The following is a 22424-nucleotide window of genomic DNA, read 5'->3' as shown; positions in this document are numbered from 1 at the left end:
CATATGATCGGCTAAAAAGGAGTGGAGGTGATGGTAAGAACACGACCAAGGCTCAAAGGCTGATAATAATGCAATCGCAATGGTTATTTACCGGAGGTGGGTTCATTTTTTAATGAGCTTAAACTCTGGTGGAACATATGCTCATTGCTAGGTTTATTTTTTAACGAGCTTGAACTTTGCGTAAAATTGCTCGTGCTAGTCGTATAATAAGGATGTTTCATCGATAGATTCATTTTTTAGGGAGCTCGCCCCATTCGAAACTTTGCTCTGGATCCTTTGATTATGTAAGCTACGAACGACCAATCCTACGAGTTTAAAGGGTTAAGAACCTACAAACTAAGAAAATAAATGGTCGTTTTTCACTTGCATGCAAAAAGGTTTGCATGCCCCCAGGTATAACGAAGTAGAGTTTCCAGGTTACCCTTCAATTTGCAGACAAAACATTTTCTCTGTCGGGAAAGGCATACCTTCTGACGGAGGTATCTTATTCCAGTCTAATCCCATTTTCCTAAACGGACAGGTGTGTCAGACTAGTCATATTCCTACGCGGAAACCCACCTTATAACTGGGGTTTTCCTGCCGAAGTAGACCAGGGCGCATGCCCCCTAGGTTTCAGTCACAATCATCGAATCACTCGCGCTCATTAGGTGGATGGACTGGAGATTGATGAGACATTCCTTGTGCAAAAAGACTAGTTAGGGATGGCATTTGACTATTAGCTATGTGTGAACTGGGGAATGAAAGCTAGTCTGCGAGCTGGACCACTCTGCCTTCATGCGGAAAACACATCACTCGAAAGAGTGAGGAAACAATAGATCCCATGCTATAAATGTAGTCATGCCCAAGGAGTAGATTATAATCTAAAGGTCCTTGGACTACCATCACGTTTATATGAACAGTTTTCCTTCTCAAAGTTATAGGCAACTTTGGAAGGATCCCTAACGGTCGACTGGTTCCTTTGTTGAAGCCTGTCAGATTTCGAATCTCAGGCAGAAGCGATGGCGAACCAAGCGCTTTCAAAGCAGTTGAAGAAAGGATACTCACAGAAGCCCCTTCATCTATGATAGTACCAACCATGATCATACTGTAAGCTTGTACGATGATTCAGAATGGTACATTAGATGGTAGACGGGGTCTGCCTAGTAGATTCCAATCGAAGGAAACGACTAGGTTGCTTGGAGGCGGGAACGAATAAACGACCGGATAAATCTTTGACGAACTTCCTTCCTGCAGTAAAGGAATGGGTAGATTGCCCCCATGTTCATTGGAGTCTATGTTTACGAAAAGAATTTGAACGGTGTCATTTTCATTCTCTTTGGTGATAGTATCATCTGAAGGTGGATCCTCTGAAGACAAGATGGGGTTGACTACCATCTCGACTTGTTGACTTTGGCTTGAGGTGGACTCAGAGGGTTTATCTTCAATGATAGGTGCTTTGACCGACAACAGAGGTGTGTCAGTTGGATTTTCAACTAGCGATGGACTCGGCAAGAGTTTCTTGTATCCAGGAGGAAGTCGTTGCGGTGACGCAAGATAGTTATCCAAGACTCTTTTAGCTTCGTCCATGAAGGGACAATGGTGGAGGGCATGATCGCCTTCACACAGTCTGAAAGGAAATTTAGATCTTCCTTTTTGTCCATCGACTTCATTTTCACTAGTTGACGGTGTACTCTTAATGTGATCGTCAGAGGTTGATGACACCAGATTGTGAAAATGGGGAGACCAGTCCCTTAAGATCCGCGGGATGCAAGGACAATTTCGATGACAGTGGTCCCCTTTGCAAATGACACATGGAGATTTAGGTTTCGATGGTGCAGTGTGTGGATTTTCGCTAGACTATGTACGGTTGCCCCTTTTTTCCGTTGGCTCCTTCTTCTTCTTCTCCTTCCCTTTCTTCTTCTTCTCAGTGACTTGGTTTTTAGTTTTAATGGTTTCACCAAGCGAAGAGGAAGAAGGAGAGGGAGAAACAAATGAAGTAGAAGGTTGAGGGGTAACTTTAGTATCATCTACTTGCTGATTTGATTGCTCAGGAATCACGGTGCTTTGAACAACAGAGGTCGAGAAGAGCCATACTGGCAGGCCAATTGTTAGTTTTGGAAGGGACAATGTGGCTATATGAGGTGCACCAACATCCCCCCAAGAGGAGAAAGGACTAGGATTCCCCCCAAGGGCAAATCCTTGATTGGTGGACTCCAAATGTATCAAACTCATTTCTAAAGTTTTAAGCATTGTCGGGAAAGTGTCATTATTGTCGTCACAAAGTGTATCTTTGGTCTCACACTTGGGATAAACCATCACAATGTCATCACATTGAGGAAAGTATGTTCTTTATGTGTTCTAGGTGAACTATGTTGTGTCGTCAAGTATTCTAAGTCTTTGATCATACCCAAGTCTTATCACTATTCACTTCAATTTCACTGATCCCACACTTATTTAGATATGGAGAACTTCCTAACCGAGAAACCTGACATCACCCATCCTTCCTGAAATAGGCACTGCACAATCTCAGTCCTCAAGCCTCAGCCTTGCCTCTTGGCACTTCACAATGTGTAGTCCCTGCCTACCAAATCTATGCATTGTGCAGTCACAGTGCTGAGTCGCGACCCTTAAGGGAAAGAACAACATATTCCTTGCCCTCATCCAGTCTCTTCTATGCACTGCATAGTCTTAAGCATCAAGTCCCAACCTTGAGCCCTTGAAATTTGCAATCCCTCAGCCTCTGCCCCTTCGAACTGCGCAGTGGGAAACCTCAAACCTCAAGCTATGAGCCTGACCTCTTGAGCCCCTCCACTGCACATATGACAAGCCTCTACTTACATGAACTACGCACTAATTAGTCTTAAGGCTTAGTCCTTGACCCTAACATCTTAAGTTGCGTATTTGTGCCATCCCTGAGCCTGATTCCTGGCCTGTCACTCGATTCTAGCTCAATTAATGGATTTTTATCCATCATATTAGAGTAGGTGTTTTCTTAGAATGATGTCATCTTGTCATGAGTGGATTTAGGTTATAGGTATTCTATAATGTTGTGCTAGTACAATGATGAAGGGAAAGTAGAAGGATACCTGGCTAGAAGCCATCTTCAAAGATGGAAGAACAAGTTGATCAAGCAAGAGAAGACAAAGGGAAATTAGCGATGATAGCAATTAGAGATCAAGTTTACATTGAATACTCCTATTTTCAAGCCATGAGGAGGAAGAATAAGAACATGTTCATCTTTTAAGAAGACACAAAGAAAGAAGCAACAAAGAGTGGCTTGACACTGCCATGTCAGCATGAAGTCCATCTCATGTAATGAATCATCATGTCATGTCGTGAATCATCATGTGCCAAATCATTTTGTGGATTATGTAAATTCAATATTGAAGTAATGTAATGTAAAGTGGAAGTTCAAGAGTCCTCTATGCAATTTGAAAAGCCATGTAGGAAGTCGAAATGTCATTGAGAAGTTAAATAATCATGAGGGTAGGCCAAGAGACGCAAGGGAGGTGATGGATCACCCCATTTGTGATATATATACCCTCATTTCTCATGTAAGGGACTTTTCACCTTGGTTCCTCCTCCCAGAAATTACAGAGGAAGATAGTTCTTTTCGAGGAGCAAGTTGTTTCTCTAATGCTCCACTATTGGGGCTAGTGGTGTTCACCATATTGATGTATCTTGGAACTTTTATTTAATTTAGAAGCTCGTAGAGGTAACACACTTTCATACATATATCGTAAATATTGTAAAACTATTATTTGAATGTTTGTGATGTATGTTTTTTCATCTGTACTAAGGAAATTGAACTATTTCAGTGGATTTTTTTACTTATCTTGTTGAAGGTGTGTTATATGTGTTTTAACAATCATTGCTTCTAAGTGAACTATTTTGTTAGTCATCCAACGATTCATTTACATGTCATGCTCATGTGTCATTTCTAGATCAATATTATTACTTGTCTTTAAAAGGCTCACTTTTATCTCCCCTTCAGTAGAATAACCTTGATACATTTCGTAGCTGCACAACCACAAGGAATACTCACTTGCTAATATAAAATTACCTCTGTATTACTCTCTTGTGCTGAACATTGAATGCAAGGCATATCTTTAAGAATATGGCAGTTGGGCCTTATTTCTGAAAGGGATTCCACACCAAACAGTTTGAATTCTAATTGGGACTTTTCATTAGGGAGACCCCTTGCATGTTGGCAGTATTTAGCACCATCAACATTCTGGCGATAGAAGGAGGGAAACCACATTTTTATACCTGAAAATTATATGCATCCTAACAGACAAAACTTTGAGCAAGGCAACAAGATTACCATTTCCACTCCTATTCGTACTCCTAAAAAAAAAGAAATTGTTTAGTCTAGCCTGAGACAAGCCTTTGAGTTTAATGACAATCAACACTGAACTATATGAGCCATAACTCGTTAGTTTGCGAAATCTCTTCGTCCTCTCCCTTTCACTGTGATTCTACCTCATAAGTCTGTAAGAAAAGAAGTAACTCCCAGTGGCATTCTTGTTTAGTCAGTGGAATATTTGGTTATCACAATCCTTGAAGAATTGGTTGAGCCTATAGAGAAACGAGGGGAACTTCCACCTATTGAGGGGAATCTAGATAGTGAAGGAGCATATTTTCATTTATTTGACGAGGAGAACCCTGCATTAGGGGAATTTTGAGATTTAAAATGGGCCTCCTAAGAAAAATGTACAACCAAAATAAACTTTATAAGAACCAATAGAATTTAAGATGATGATGTCAACCATGGGGGATGATTCACCATTTTTGGAGTAAAAAAGTAAAAAGATTAAAAATAATAAAATAATAAAACTACTGTTTCAACTCGTCTTTTGAACTTATCTCCCTAATTTTTTACTCAAATTTTGAGTGGGAGTACTCACTGGATGAAAAATTTAATTCCTCATCAAAGGAGTACCCATGTTGCATACTTTTGATGGACCCTACCACACGGAAAATGAAAAATACATGAAAAAACGTGATTGTTGCCTACTTTCGATGGACCCTACTGCACCAAAAATGAGAAATACATGAAAAAATGTGATTGCAATCACATTTTTCATGTATTTCTCATTTTTCATGTAGTAGGGTCCATCAAAAGTATGAAACATGGGTACTCCTTGGATAAGGAATCAAATTTTGCATCCAATGAGTGTTGCTTGAAATTTGAGTAAACCCATAGGGAGATAAGTTGAAAATATGAGTTGAAAAAATAGATTTTTCTTTTTTCCCTCTAAAGTTTGATGGTGTAATCTAATATTATTTTATTATTTCCACTATTATTTTACAATTTCCTTAGGAGGCCCATTTAAACCTTAAAATTCCCCCAATAGTAGATCCTAACAGTGAGGTAGAAGACTCTTCAGATTCAAAAGAATAAGAGGATGACAAAGACGAAGACATGGTTGCCGCAAATTTGGATTGGATGGCCCAAGGGTCACTTGCTCTTCCGATCAATCTTCACAAGATACCCAAACATCCATAAAAGCTTCTATCAAATTTTGATCTGGACAAGAATACTAAAGACGAAGATCATATTGACGAGTTATACATGCATCTATGAATGCTTGAGGTACGTTTCGATGATGTCTCTTGTAGACTCTTTGAATATACCTTAGAAGGTAGAGCATCTGTATGGTATAAAAATCTTCCAGCCAATTCATTGCAAAACTAGAGGGAGTTTAAGAAGCTATTTATTAAGAAATTTGTTAACGATAAGACTCCCTCCATGTTGTTGAAAGAACTCGAGAATTTGAAAGTGGGGGAAAAATGAATCAAAGATTCATGTGATTGTTGAATAAGTTCCCCAGGGATGTGGAACCTGATCCAGGTGGATGTTGGTGTGCACTAACCTATCCCACTTGGACCCCCACAACTCTCTTTTAGTTTTTCAATTTCATTAATTGTAGCACAGTTTACTATTTTTAGCAGTTTTTATGGGTCCTAAACCACCAGAGCCGTTTTGAGGCCCTAAACGACGTTTTTTTGGCAATATATCGCTAGTGATTCTATAATACAATCATCTTTTTCGTTGTAGTCCTCGAAGAGATATTTCCAATGGGGTATCATGCGCGTCAAACGGAGATAATATGACCAAATCATGACCCCAGGAATTTGGTTTTCCAACTAACCCCAACGAGGCCCATAAACTCTTGGTGTTACATCTCCTTGGGTTAGGGTTTTGGTTGTTTATGGTTTTCTCTTATTGTTCAATAATAAAAAGGACCTTGAGCCTCATTTTAAGATAGTTTAGAGGCATGTAGTCGCCACATCTCTCCTCTGAGATAAGCTACCATTGCCCGAGTTAGATCTTTTCCATTTCTGTTTGTAAGCATATTTCAATATTTTACATTAATGAAATGAAGTATTATTTCTATTGCATCTCTATATTTATGATTATCTCTATAATTTGTTGTGTTGCTGTTTAAATCCAGATCAGTGGTATCAGAGTGGGCTTCTCTTTCTTTGTTTTTCTTTGCATGTCCCAAACGAGGTCAGGATATAAGGAGTTAGGGCTCGATTTGGTTGAGCCTTTGCAAGATGAGCCTCGAAAACCCTGACGACCTCCCATAGCAGATGAAAAGAAAGACGAGGGGGCAGGAAATCCTATCAAAAGCTTGTTTGAAGAAGCCCTCGAGTGACAAAGGAATGTGATGATGGACAACTTTTCCTAGATCCTTCGGCGGCTACCTAGGGGCGACGCATCTAGCAGCTACTTTGGAAACACCACACCATTCAAGGTACAAGTTAACTTTGAAATCCCCATATTCGAGGGCCAAATAGATGCAGATGCCGTAGATAAATGGTTGAATCTGTTAGAAGGAAATTTTTCTGTTCATGATTTTTCCGGCCAAGAAAAGATTAGTTTTTCTCTTCTCAAAGCCACCCCCCACATCAAGGATTGGTGGGAAACTTATTATGAGCAGAAGGATGAAAGTACGAACTCACTGTTTTCAACCGCTCCCACTTGGAATTCATTCCAGGACACCATAAAGGAGCAGTACTACCCTATCGGAAGCTATGAGGATAAATACATAAAGTGGACCATGTTGCAGAAGGGAAGGGACCAAGACGTTCCAGAGTTTACCAATATTTTTCATACCCTTCGCAAAAAGTTGGGTATCAAGGATTTTGAGAGGCATTTGGTACTCAAATACCGTGGCTTCCTACATAGGTATATCCAGGACAAGATGGAGTTCCTGGACATCTCCTTGCTTGGCATGACGTATGTTGAGCCCTGAACTTGCATCTCTCCTACACACTTTCATAGACTTTTTCCACCCACCTGGACCTCCTAAGCTATCAAAATCATTGAATATTGATTCTAAAAGAGCATTCGAAGTGGTTTTCTAACTATGTTTTGTGTTTGCTGTTTGAACTAGATTTTTCTCATTTAGATGCGGAATGCAACCACTTTCCGCAGCTGGTTCAACTTTCCACAGTTGTTTTTGTTAAACTCTATGTTGCAGGTGTCACCAGGCAAAACAAGCCACATGGGCAAGTTAGAAATGACCTGGACATGGATCAGGTCCTATTGCTTTAGCCGAATTCATCAAGGGAAGTTGTGGTCAGCGGTGGTCAAACGGTGGTCATACGGCAGCCAGACTCTGTTTTCCAGCACGTGAAGGATTCTGAAGGATGCTTGGCCGTTCCTAACTCTCTGGGGTCTATTGCCACCTGTAGACTGACCCATGACGAGAATCTAACAGCCACAAGTTGATAGATTTAATATTTTCGACAACCAGTACGCTAAATCCATGGACACTGTCTTTTACGTGTCCCCTGTTCACGCAGTTCTACAAGAAAACAGTTATGTAAACTTTGTTATAAATAATGCGTTTCTATAACGCATAGTTTAGTCTTTTATGAATGTAATTTTTGCTGTTCAAGCCCACTATGCCGTGACACTAGTTTTATTGTTGTAACCGTGTTATGAAATATATGAGAAGACTTTGTTTCTACATGATTGCGTGAACATAATCTTGAATTGATAGCCCGTTGACCGAAGCTGTGCAGAGGGCCCCTGTACACTGAGGTTGCATTTCTCTTGTTGCTGTAAAGTTTTATGCATCATTTTCCTATTTCCATTGCATATATTTTACCTCTGTATATTTCAATTGTCATGGTATTAACATTCCACTTATGTTCATGATTTTGCAGCTTTGTATAACACTGATCAATGCATGTATGTTTCAGGATAGAGTAGGCAGCCCAAGCATCTGCATATAATTTTTACAATGACTAATGACATGGGATTCATTCTCTGCTGACTTTTCTTTTCCTAGTTTTTAATTCCAGTTCTGTTTTGTTGATTTCAGTTTCATTTCCTTGCTTTATTAATTAGCTTAGATATTAAATTTCTTAGATATTAAATTGCTCATATCATTGATGGTTACCTCCGAGAGTCATAGCTAGACTACTAGCGAGGGATCGAATTATGAATGTGTAATTTGATTTTAGTTTTACTTTTCTGCAATTAGATATTAAATTGCTCATATCATTGATGGTTACCTCCGAAAGCCATAGCTGGACTACTGGCGAGGGATCGAATTATGAATGTGTAATTTGATTTTAGTTTTACTTTTCTGCAATTAGATATCAGGTTATTCATGACATTGATGATTACCTCCGAAAGCCATAGCTGGACTACTGGTGAGGGATCGAATTATGAATGTATAATTTGATTTTACTTTTACTTTCCTTGCAATTTTTAATTTCTTTGAGTGCAGTAGCTTAAATCATTTTTCTGTATTTAGACAACAACAGAGACAATAGTTTCATGTTCAGTAGTTCATTATTTACTTGTTTTAAATAGCAGCACATTATTTACTTGTTTTGAATAGCAGCAGACTTTCATTTTTGTTCAAGTCTTACTTTCATCACTAGTATGTTCTAGGACTTTCTGAAGTGTTAAGTTTTGGGAACCATTATAGAGGATATAATTGCCTTAAAATCTATAACCTTGTTTGCCTTCTAAGAGACTTAGGAATAGGAATTCCATTAGGAGATAAATGAAGATAAAAACCCCCAAAAACAACATAAAAATAGAGAACGACAAAAGGTAAGAAAAAGGTTATCTTGCACATATAGTGCGCCACACTTCATCAGTTTACGACTCCCGGATTGATAATTAATGTAGAAATTTAGGACACACTAAATTGACCAAACATTTTGGCGCCGTTGCCGGGGAAGTGTAACTAGGTAGCCAATTTCTTAAAAAAAAAAAACAAAACAAAAGAAGGGAAAATTGATAACTTCTTGAAGTATGCTCTCCTCTTGCACCTAGTGTGATCTAGAGGATCAGAAAAGAGAGTTGTTAGTTCAATAATTTCTTGATTATGCTCTGTTCTTGCACCTAGTGTGACCTGGAAGATCAGAAAGACAATTATTACCCCGACTTGAAAGAAAAATAAAAAAATAAAAAGATGACATGCATAGAGCAAGAGATTCTAGGGGAAGGTTTATAACGAGGGCCAAGAGTTCGATTTTCACAACTCTAGCTACTTCAAGGCATAGACAAGATACACCTCCATCATCTCCAACTCATACTCCCAGGCTTAGGATTCCTGGAATTCAAGGGGCAGCAACGGAATTAGGAGATTCTCCCACACTATCTACTGAATCTGATCTAGGAGAAGAACCTTTCTTCACTTCTACAGGGGAACACATTGTAATCAAAGAAGTAGAATCACCTGAAGAAGAGGAGGGGAAAATCCTTTCTCGATCACCATTAATAGAAGAACCAGAGGACTCTGAGGACTCTGAGGAAACTATCATGAAAGAGGAAGTAGTAGATGGATTTGGAGGAAGGGGTAGAGGTAGAGGTAGAGGAGGAGGAAATAATGGAGGAGGCAGAGGTAACAATGGGGGAAATAGGGATGGAGATAACTCATTTGGATTCCCTATAGCCGATGAGGAAACTCATACAACAATGAAAAATATTTCACCATCTGTCCTCCCAAACTTTCATGGGTTGAGAAGTGAGGATCCCGAGACATTTCTATTTGAGTTTGAAGTCTTGTGCCGAACCTATGACTATATGGAAGACTCTCAAAAACTCAAATTATTTCCTTCAACACTGAAAGGAGCTGCTTTGAAATGGTTCATGGGATTAGTCACTCAGTCTATTAGGACTTGGAATGACATGAAACAAACATTTTTGGATAGATACCTGGATTATTGTATGCCCACCAATCACAAGGATGAGGTATTCAAGATGATGCAAAAAGAAGATGAAAACTTGGAGGACTTACTTGAAAGATTTCAATACAACTTAAAGAGAGAAAAAATGAGTAATTTAGATGAGGAAACCTTGAAATCCCTTCTATTGAAAGCCATTAGAGATGAATGGATAGACATTTTAAACATGATGGGGAAGGGAGATATTTCTCAACTTCCACTTTGTGACATAGTAGAACTATGTGTCCATCTCTCAAGGGGAAAATCTAAAACTGCAAAAGGGCCTAGAGATCCTTCTCTGATTAGAGCAAACAAATATGCAACTAGTTCAGTAAGTAGGGCAGAGATTGGAAATATGCTTGATGAGTTCAAAACTGATATTCTAGGGAGCCTTAGTGAACAACTAGACACCCTTAAAATAAAAAACAAGCAGAAAGCAGAAGCCGAAGCCTTAGCCATCTTTTGTCCAAAATGCATAAAGAAACATGCTCTAAGGGAATGTCCCTTAGATGCAAAATTTGTAGAAACATGTGTGATTTGCTCAGAAAATCATGAGACCAAGGATTGTCCTTCAATTCCTAGGTTCAAAGCTGTCTTTCAAGAAGATCCAAATTCAGTAGAATCCCTTTGTTTTGTTTCAAGAAGACCTTGGAAAGGACAACAAAATCAAGGATTTAACAATCCTATAAGAAGACCTTGGAAAGGACAACAAAATCAAGGATTTAACAATCCTATGAACTTTCAGTTCCCGCCAAATTGGAATTCTTGGCAACAACCTTGGCCCCAATCTCAAAATACATGGGCACAAGGGATGCAAAATCCTTATGGGAGACTTGCTCAATTTTACCAATATCCTCCATCTTTTCCAAATCAACAAAATCCACCAATTCCAAATCAAAACCCACAACTTTCATTACCATTTCCACAACAACAACCCTCTCAAAAAAATCCAAATAATCAACTCTTGCTTCCATTCCAACAAAAGACAAATCAACTACCAGCCCAGCCATTGCCAAATCCCAACAACAAAACTCCTCAGAATGCTTACATGATAGAAGGACAACAATTTCCTACCTATATGATTGTTCCTCTCAATGATGTACAACTCAGGTCTGGTAGAGTTTTAGAAAAACCTTCTATAGATGTTCAAGAACAAGATACCTCTGAGGAGGATTCTCTTAAACCCAATAAAGGTTCTAAGGAAGCATTTCTTCAAAACCCAGTGATTCAAAAAGAAAAAGAGAAAGAGTCAACTTCCACAACTCCTATAGTTGAGCAACCTGCATCTTCATCCACGCCTCCTTTCCTTGAAAGATTACAAATTGACAAAGGGGTGGAAAAACAAATCTTCTTGCCTGACTATGACTTCCTAGATTAATTAAAGAATGCCTGTATCAAGATTCCCTTGCTACAAGCCATTAGAGAAATTCATATTCTAGCAAAAACAATAAAGGAGTTGAGTCTCAAAAGACCAGGAAGGAAACCAAGAGATACAAGAAGAATCCACCTGGTAGGAAAAATTGGAGATATTATGATGGGAAAGATTACCATGCAGAAATATGTGGATCCAGGTAGTCCAATTGTCAAGACACATATAAATGGGGTAGAAATGCCAAATACTTTGATTGACTTAGGGGTTGCTATCAACATTATGAGTAGGCAGACTATGGAACAGCTCAAACTTCCTAATATTCTCTTTACACAAAATTTACTACAACTTGCAGATAGATCAATAATCAAACCAGATGGTGTATTAGAAGACATTTCAGTCTCCTTAGATTCTTGGGAATATCCAGCAGATTTCATGATTTTGACTCCCAAGAGTAATTTAGGAGGACATCCACTTATCTTAGGAAGACCTTGGCTAGCCACAGCTAATGCTTTCATTAGTTGTAGATCTGGGGATATGTACATTTCTGATGGTAGTTCAACAAAGAAATTCAATTTGTATCCTCCAGCAAAAGCAATTACAGAAGTAGGAGACAATGAATGGGTCGATGATGAGGACACTATACAACCTGTCTTTACAATTTCTGAAGTTAGTGAAGATAGTCAAATTCTGAACACATTAGAAAACTTTGAAACATCTTCAGAATATGACCACACACAATTTCAGTTAGATTCTGATATTGAGTACTTATCATCAAGACAAATGTCTCTTTACTCTATGGAAGAGTTTGGTAGTTCTACCATTGAGATTTTTCCAGGTAAAGCATTGAATATCAACAAAAATTTGGAAAAGTCACAACAGGAAGAGCTAACCAAAATCTTGCAAAAACATTCTACTGCATTTGCATGGGAGTATATTGATATGAAAGGTATTGACCCTAAGACTTGCATCCATCACATCTATATCGAGGAAAACAGTAGACCAATCAGACAACCTCAGAGAAGGATGAATCCAAATCTTAGGGAGATAGTGAAAGAAGAGCTCCAAAAACTACTTAATGTAAACTTCATTTATCCAATTTCAGATAGCCGATGGGTTTCTCCTTTGGTTATAGTACCTAAAAAGAATGGTAAATGGAGGGTATGCATTGATTACAGGGAATTGAATAAAGCAACCTTGAAGGATCACTTTCCTTTGCCCTTTATCGATCAAGTATTAGATACATTAGTAGGCAAAAAGTACTTTTCATTTCTGGATGGTTTTAGTGGTTATAATCAAATTCAGGTAGCCCCTGAAGATCAGGATAAGACCACATTTACCTGTCCATGGGGAACTTTTGCTTACTGAGTGCTTCCTTTTGGATTATGTAATGCACCCGCAACATTCCAAAGAGCAGTACTAGGAATTTTTTCTGATCTAATCCATGATTGTGTAGAGGTTTATATGGATGATTTTACAGTTTATGGTGATTCGTTTGAAGAATCATTAGAAAATTTGGAAAAAGTACTTATAAGATGTAAAGAGACAAACCTTTCATTAAGCCATGAAAAATTCTTTATGATGTTTACTGAAGGTATTATTTTAGGAAATCATATTTCAGGGGATGGGATTAAAGTTGATAGATCAAAAGTTGAAGTCATCTCCAAATTGCCTATTCCAAATTGTCAAAGAGATGTTAGAAGTTTTCTAGGATTTACTGGATACTATAGAAGATTTATAGAAAACTTCACTAAAATAGCATCTCCACTCTTCAAACTGCTTACAAAATACTGTGAATTCAAATGGGATCCTGATTGTCAATCAGCATTTTAAACTTTGAAAACGGGAATATCTGAAGCGCCTATCTTGAGAGGACCAAATTGGAAACTCCCTTTCCATATTTCTACAGATGCTTCAGATACAACTCTAGGAGCTGTGTTGGGTCAAAAAGATTTAGTTCCTTATGCCATTTACTATACCAGTAAAAATTTAACTCCCACTGAGTTGAACTATACTATGATTGAAAAAGAGTTCTTAGCTGTTGTCCATGCAATCAATAAGTTTAGACATTATATAACAGGCTATGAAACTTTTATTCATACTGATGATTCTGCGATTAGATATCTAATGAAAAAACCAGTTACTAATGACAAAGTTACAAGGTGGCTCCTACTTTTACAAGAATTCAATATTAATGTGTTGGATAGACCAGGGAAACAAAATACAGTAGCTGATTTCTTGTCTAGGATTCAGAATACTAAAGAAGATTCTCCTGTGGAGGATACTTTCCTGATGAATATTTATTTGCAGTAACTACTAAGACCCCTTGGTATGTAGATATTGCTAACTATTTGGTTACAGGGAAACTACCTCCACATTTATTTCCTAGTGAAAAAAGAAAGATTATTCAGGAGAGTTCAAAATATTCATGGATTTCTAACGAATTGTTTAAAACAGGGCCAGATCTTGTGATCAGAAGATGTGTTAGGGAAGATGAAATGCCTGATATCCTCAAAGCATGTCATGATGAAACATGTAGCAGACACTTTGCTGACAAAATGACAACGTATAAAATCCTTTCTTTAGGATATTTTTGGCCACCCCTCTTCAAAGATGCAAAACAGTATGTCAAAGGTGTGACAGCTTCCAAAGAGTAGGGAAACCTACCCTTTCAAACGAAATGCCATTGCAACCATAGGTACTCATCGAACCCTTTGAAAAATGGGCTTTAGATTTCATTGGACCTATCAATCCACCATCTAAACAAAGAAAGTATATATTGGTATGTACTGATTATGTCACTAAATGGGTAGAAGCCAAAGCATTAGTTTCTGCTACTAAAAATTCAGTTGTTAGTTTTCTTTATGAGGATATTTTTACTCGCTTTAGTGTTCCAAGAGAAATTGTGACAGATCAGGGAGGTCAATTCACATCTAACCTAGTGGAGAAGCTGATGGAAGAATACAAAATCAAGCACAGAAAATCTACTCCTTACCATCTGCAAGCAAATGGTCAAGTGGAGTCTACAAACAAAGTTATTGAGGCATCATCACCAAAACTGTCCATCTACACATAAGAGATTGGGCAGAAAGGCTTCCTAAAGCCTTGTGGGCCTATAGAACTACATGGAGAAATACAACAGGACATTCTCCCTATGAACTTGTTTCTGGGAAAGAAGTACTGCTCCCCATTGAGTTCCAAGTCAAAACTTTCAAGATGGTAGTTCAGTTGGGGATGGATCTATCAAAAGCCCAAAAGCATAGAATGGAGCAGTTGAATGAGCTAGATGAGATCAGACAAGAGGAAATCCTAAGAACTGATCTAGTTCAATATCAAAGAGCTAAGTGGCATGACAAATACATCAAGGAGAAAAAGTTTTAAGAAGGAGATTGGGCATTGCTATTTGATTCCAAGTTTAAAGATTTTAAAGGAAAACTTCAGAATCATTGGCTTGGGCCATATGAGATTGACAAAATCTTTAGCAATGGAGCGGTAAGAATCAAAACCACTGATGAACATCAAACTCCTCTTACTGTGAATGGCCACAGATTAAAGATCTATCATAAGCCACTCTCAAAAGAGGAATTTGTCAAAATCTTTCAAGATAGTTCTGCAATAAGGCTGGTGAAGAATTCTTCTTCTTCTCCACCAGCCTAGCCTTTGTTCTTTTCTGTTTCTAAAAAAAAAAAAAAATGTATAAGCCTGAAAACCAATCACTGATTGGCAGTCTTATACAAAAAATACATGGCGAAAATCAGGAACTCCTGACGCCCTATATTTTCCAAAAAAAAAAAAAATCTCTTTTTCTCATTGCACAAGTTTTGTGACACTCCACTTCATTTCATTCCACCTCATTCCACTCCACTTCATTTCGTTCCACTCGATTTCATCCATTTCATTTCATTCCGCCAATAAAAGTTTTTTTCATGACCATTTTCATTCAGCCAGTCATCATTTATCCATCTCCATTTAGTCATATGATTGCTGTGTTAGTTTCCGCAACTAAAACCAGTTTTCGCAGCCAGAAGAAGTTTCTGCAGCCATCACTCTGTTTTTCAACACTGACAGTCAGATGTTAGTTAAAAGATCATGAAAATCAAATGCAGGTATGACCAAGCACATATTTTGAAGACATGAGGCACTTAAAAGCATCAACAAGGAGCAGCTGATCAAAGGTTAATGGACGAAAAGTGGCAAAAATTCCAAGGTATGAGTAAGATTTATTTCAAATAGCATTTAGAGCACATTTTATATAGTTTTGAAACCATGACTCCATTATATGCAATGATTGGCGTTGATAGCTCCATAACCATTCCACGATCTTCATATGATTCCTCCATAACCCTTGCATTTATTTTCAAACGGCCTCATGATCAAGCTTCCGGATTTAACTCGTGTTTGGCTGTACTTTGACACTCCATCTGTAATAATGCGGACGTGGTTGATTTGATCACGGCTCTTCTCCACCGCACAAATTCCGCAGCCATTTCTTGAGCATGTTTACGTCTATTTCGTAGCCATCCAGTTTAAAATTTTGTCGGGCTCACTTTACTCCCCTACTGTTCTATTGAAATCACGTTTGCATTCCTACCCTGCTCACATAAGCCTCCGCTCCGCTATGTGAACTCACTTCCGCTACCTGTTCTCTGTTTTCCATTTACAGTCACTGATTTTTCTCCATAAATCCTATCCATTTCCCGCTAACCCAGCCATCTCACCTCCGTTCATCCAATACCCACGCAGACGTGTTTAAGACATAAGAGAAGAATGGGTCTTTTGTTGAGAGCAGAGCCGGAAGGGCCCAAATTTATGGAAGGGTATCCGCAAGTGAAAAGTATGCTAAGAAAGGCTCGATGGTTACGATTTATTCAGAAATTCAAAGGCTACAACAAGGAGGTTACGAAGACTTTTGCGAGGTCCTTTGACGGTGTAGAAGCGGAGGTTGGAGACCTCAAAATCTCAGTCACAGAAGCGTCCATAGCAGCTGCAACCGAACTCCCACAGGAGGGAGAACGGTGGTTTAAAAATAAAAGCTTCGCCGAGAAGGTATGGAGGGTTATCCTACGAAATCTAGGTATGGATGTAACTATCTTTAATCGAGGAATCCCTGTCTCTGCTTTACAAGAAAAATGGGCTAGTTTACTATTAATAATACATAAATTCATCACATGTGAGGGACGATTCAGCTTAATGTATATGTACCACACCCGGCTAGTGATGAATTTTCTAGAAAACCAAACTATTAATTTGCCCTATTTCTTGCTAAATAGCCTGAAGAAAATGTCCACCACCGTCCAAAAGAATTTGGGGGACATAGAACCCCACTTGTATCACCACGACCTTGTGAAGATTTTGATAGAAAAACAATTAAAAGAAAAGAAGGATACCTGGGAGCAGTTTTTGGTTAGAAATTTCTTTGAAGATCCACAAGAAACCCCTGAAAGTAGCACATCAAAGAGAAGCATAAGAAAGAAAACAAGTGATAGAATTCAAGACACTCCTACTAACATAGTTGAAGAAACTAGTAGGGAAGAAAAACTGTCTGAAAGTAGGAAGGAAAAGACTGAGGGTAAGAAGCCAAGAAAATCAAAAGGGAAAAGAAATGTTGAGGTTGTCCATCAAACCCCAGAACCTTCCTCAGAATAGGACCACCGAATACTGTTTGAAAGACTAGTCTACCTTCAGGAACAATCAACTGCTACAAAGAAGAAAGGCAAAGAAAAACAGAGTTCTAGCCCACAAAATTTGAGAAGAAGTTCCAGACTTAGAGGGAAATTGAGGAAAATACAAATTAAGGGGCCCCACTTTGTTGATTTAGGAGAGGAAACGCCAGAGAAACCTTTAGCAATCTCTCCTGACTGTGGCCCATACCATACTCCTATTTCTCCTCCAGATTTTGACATGAGTCCCTCTCGGCCAGATTTTGAAATCAACCCTTCTCAACAAGATTTTGGGGTCAGCCCAAGAAAGACCACACCTGAGATAGACTCGAACCAGCAAGAGATGTATGATTATATAGAGTCCTTGGAGAAAACGACCACAGATCCAGGCACTTCATATGCCCAGCCTAATACGGCTCAAGAAGCTCAAATCCAATCACTAAAGCAGGAAATTTTTGAGTTGGAGGTCTTAAATAGACACATTAAAAATTAAAATGAAACATTGAAGGAAAAAAGAAGATTGGATAAGATCATTCATGACAACACTATGTTGCATCTTAGGCTATGGCAGAGAAAAAACATAAAATTGAAGAAAAAGAACAGAAGGCTGAACAGGGCTCTCATCAACCTCAAGTTCAGGTGCTTAATGAGGAAGCCTAGGATGTTAGCAGTACCAAGGAAGAAGAAAAGAAGGTTGGATGTATTGGCAGAGGTCTCAGAACACATGAACTGAAAGGAGGATGGGCAAAGTTTTGGTTGCAAGGGGACATGCAACACCTTCACAGTGGGGGTATGTTGAGCCCTGAACTTGCATCTCTCCTACACACTTTCCTAGACTTTTTCCACCCACCTGGACCTCCTAAGCTATCAAAATCATTGCATATTGATTCTAAAAGAGCATTTAAAGTGGTTTTCTAACTATGTTTTGTGTTTGCTGTTTGAACTAGATTTTGCTCATTTAGCTGCGGAATGCAGTCACTTTCCACAGCTGGTTTTGTTAAACTCTATGTTGCAGGTGTCACCAGGAAAAACAAGCCACATGGGCAAGTTATAAATGACTTGGACATGGATAAGGTCCTATTGGTTTAGCCGAATTCATCAAGGGAAGCTGTGGTCAACGATGGTCAAATGGTGGTCCTACGTAAGAGTCCTACAACAGCCAGACTCTGTTTTCCAGCACGTGAAGGATTCTGAAGGAGGCGTGGCCGTTCCTAACTCTCTGGGGTCTGTTACCACCTGTAGACTGACCCATGACGAGAATCTAACATCCACAAGTTGATAGATTTAATATTTTCGACAACCAGTACACTAAATCCATGTACACTGTCTTTTACGTGTCCCCTGTTCACGCAGTTCTACAAGAAAACAATTATGTAAACAGTTATGTAAACTTTGTTATAAATAACGCGTTTCTATAACGCATAGTTTAGTCTTTTATGAATGTAATTTTTGCTGTTCAAGCCCACTGTGCCGGGACACTAGTTTTATTGTTGTCACCGTGTTATGAAATATATGAGAAGACTCTGTTTCTACATGATTGCATGAACATAATCTTGAATTGATAGCCTATTGACCGAACCTATGCAGAGGGCCCCTGTACTTTGAGGTTTCATTTCTCTTGTTGCTGTAAAGTTTATGCATCATTTTCCTATTTCCATTGCATATATTTTACCTGTGTATATTTCAATTGTCATGGTATTAACATTCCACTTCTGTTCATGATTTTGCAGCTTTGTATAACACTGATCAATGCATGTACATTTCAGGATAGAGTAGGCAGCCCAGGCATCTGCATATAATTTTCATAATGACTAATGACATGGGATTAATTCTCTGCTGACTTTGCTTTTCCTAGTTTTCAGTTTCGTTTGCTTGCTTTATTAGTTAGCTTAGACATTAAATTGCTCATATCATTGATGGTTACCTCCGAAAGCCATAGCTAGACTACTGGCGAGGGATTGAATTATGAATGTGTAATTTGATTTTAGTTTTACTTTTCTGCAATTAGATATTAAATTGCTCATATCATTGACGGTTACCTCCGAAAGCCATAGCTGGACTACTAGCGAGGGATCGAATTATGAATGTGTAATTTGATTTTAGTTTTACTTTTCTGCAATTAGATATCAGATTATTCATGACATTGATGATTACCTCAGAAAGCCATAGTTGGACTACTAGCGAGGGATCGAATTATGAATGTATAATTTGATTTTAGTTTTACTTTCCTTGCAATTTTTAATTTCTTTGAGTGCAGTAACTTAAATCATTTTTATGTATTTAGACAGCAGCAGAGACAATAGTTTCATGTCCAGTAGTTCATTATTTACTTGTTTTAAATAGCAGCACATTATTTACCTGTTTTGAATAGCAACACACTTTCATTTTTGTTCAAGTCTTACTTTCATCACTAGTATGTTCTAGGACTTTTTGAAGTGTTAAGTTTTGGACCATTATAGAGCACATAATTGCCTTAAAATCTATAACCTTACTTGCCTTCTAAGAGACTTAGGAATAGGAATTCCATTAGGAGATAAACGAAGATAAAAACCCCCAAAAACAACATAAAAATCGAGAACGACAAAAAGTAAGAAAAAGGTTATCTTGCACATATAGTGCGCTACACTTCATCAGTTTATGACTCCCAGATTGATAATTAATGTAGCAATTTAGGACACACTAAATTGACCAAACAACGTACCGATACATTGTCAAGATCAAGCATACTTTTATACAAAAGAATCAAGACTTTGGATCCATGAATCCGAAGCATGGGAAAGGCTTCCCCAAACTGCAGAACCAAGGACAAAGCCAAGACTGGGCGACCCAAGACAACCCGTCGAAGCCGCAAGAAAATAACAACACCAAATATTCAAAGAAGGACACAAGAAAGTGGTGCGAGTTCCACAAGAGGCCCACTCATAACACAAGTGAGTGTTGAACCAAGAAATCACTGGTGGCCAAGTTGAAGGCTTCAGAATCATATGCATGTTCCAACCCTGAGACAAATCTCGACAAGAGGAATGACAAAGGGAAGTAGATCATTGATGCAGAGCCCAGCGCCATTATTGCCACCGTCAAGATCCATAAGAATGAGCCCAAAGATCTAGAGGGTGGGGAGCGTATTTCCCACATGTGGGTGAAGGGTTCACCACTGCAATTCATTATCGACAGTAGTAGCCAAAATAACCTCATTTCAGTAGAGGTCATGAAGCAGTTGAGCTTACCGACTACACCAGATCTGCGCTTGTATACTATCGTGTGGCTTCACCAAGGACGAGATCTCTGAGTCCACCAACAGTGCTACCTTCCCTACAACATCAAGCCCTTGACAGATGAGGTATTGTGTGATGTTGCACCTTTTGATGTTTGTGATGTATTATTAGGCCAACCATACTTGTGGAGGCGACATTCTGTGTATGAGTCAAGGCCTCACATTGTTATTATTTCTTTGGGTAATTCATTATACGGGATACCAGAGGTAGCCCCAGCTACTGCTACCTCTTTGATCTTTGCTAAGAAATGCAGTAAGATCATCTCCCAAACTGGGAAATTTATTTTCTTTCTGGTTCGCTCTCAAAGTAAGGGGAAGATCGTAGCCACATCCATGGCCCTGAGGAAGGGTTCCTCCATGTAGAAGAAGCAAGTGGATACAGTCATGAAAGAAGATAAGAAAATATCCTCACCCACAGGGGTACCGTTTCACTATCAGGTCAAGCATTCATTCGACCTGATTCCCAGAGCACCTCTACCCAACGGGTCGATATATCGCCACTCCATTGTGGAAAATGCCAAGTAAAAGTAGCGACATGATCAACATCAGGTGCCACACAAGTTTCATGTGGGAAACAAAGTCCGGTTGCATTTGTAGAAAGAACGCCTTACAAGAGCCCATCAGAAGCTCAAACCACTCCGATATGTTCCTTACACCATTACCAAGGTTGTGGGAAACAATTCTTTGGAGTACAACATTCCCCCATTCCTTGGCTTGCACCGAGTGTTCAATGTGGACCACCCTCGACCATGCTTCCCACCATTACTGGACACATCAAATATTGCAGAATAGCTCACTAGGGACCAAGTTCAACAGAAGTTTCCCCATCTCATGGAGGCACTCAACGCAATGGGGACCATTTATTCCTAAGTGGGGGGGGGGGGGGGGGCGGAATGATCCAGGTGGATGTTGGTGGCCACCTCCCTATCCCACTTGGACCCCCATAACTATCTCTTTCAGTTTTTCAATTTCCTTAATTGTAGCACAATTTACTATTTTTAACAGTTTTTCGAGTCCTAAACTTCTGGAGCCGTTTTGAGGTCCTAAACAACGTTTCTTTGGAAATCTACTGCCATCATTTGTTAGTAAAATCATCTTTTCCATTGTAGTCCTCGGAGAGATCTTTCCAACGGAGTATCATGTGCATCAAACAGAGATAATATGACCAAGTCACGACCCTGGGAAATTGGCTGTCCAACTAACCCCAACGGGCCCCATAAACCCTTGGTGTTACCTCTCCTCGGGTTAGGGTTTTGGTTGTTTAGGGTTTTCTCTTATTGTTCAATAATAAAATTTCCCTTGAGCCTCATTGTAAGATAGTTCAGAGGAATGTAGCTGCCACATCTCTCCTCACAGATAAGCTACCATCGCCTGAGCTAGAATTTTTCCATTTCTGTTTGTAAGCATATTTCAATATTTTACATTAATGAAATGAAGTATTATTTCTAATGCACCTCTGTATTTATGGTTATCTCTGTAATTTGTTGCGTTCCTGTTTAAATCTGGATCAAAACCTCACGAAGATATCACTAAATATTATTACACATCTGCCTTGTTGAATGACATTTCTGTTTTTGTGAAGAGATATGCGAAGGAGACATTGGCCTTGAACTTTGTAGAATCTCTCACTGTAGAAAAAATATTTGTGATCCATTGGAGTCATCATAGATGATGACGATTATAAAGACTCCAAGGAATCTAGTAAGATGAACTAAGCCTCTTATAGCAGAAAAAAGGACAAGGACTCTTTCAACATGGAAATCTTGACCAAGTCGCTAAAGTTACTTACGAATGAATTTTCATAATTGAAGAGAAAGTCAAGTGAGGCATCAACTACTAGCAACAATTCTTCCAGGCCATCGTTCTTCGAAATAAACAACAACTCACAATAGGCCAACTTTTCTCAGTGTTCCAACATAATTTTCAACATCTAAAGTTT

The sequence above is a fragment of the Pinus tabuliformis genome, chromosome 7, assembly GCF_031772625.1.
Source record: "Pinus tabuliformis cultivar Carrire ecotype Pingquan chromosome 7, CPIR1, whole genome shotgun sequence".
Lineage (NCBI taxonomy): Eukaryota > Viridiplantae > Streptophyta > Pinopsida > Pinales > Pinaceae > Pinus > Pinus tabuliformis.
The sequence above is the reverse complement of the archived record's forward strand: the minus strand, read 5'-3'. Positions refer to the sequence as shown.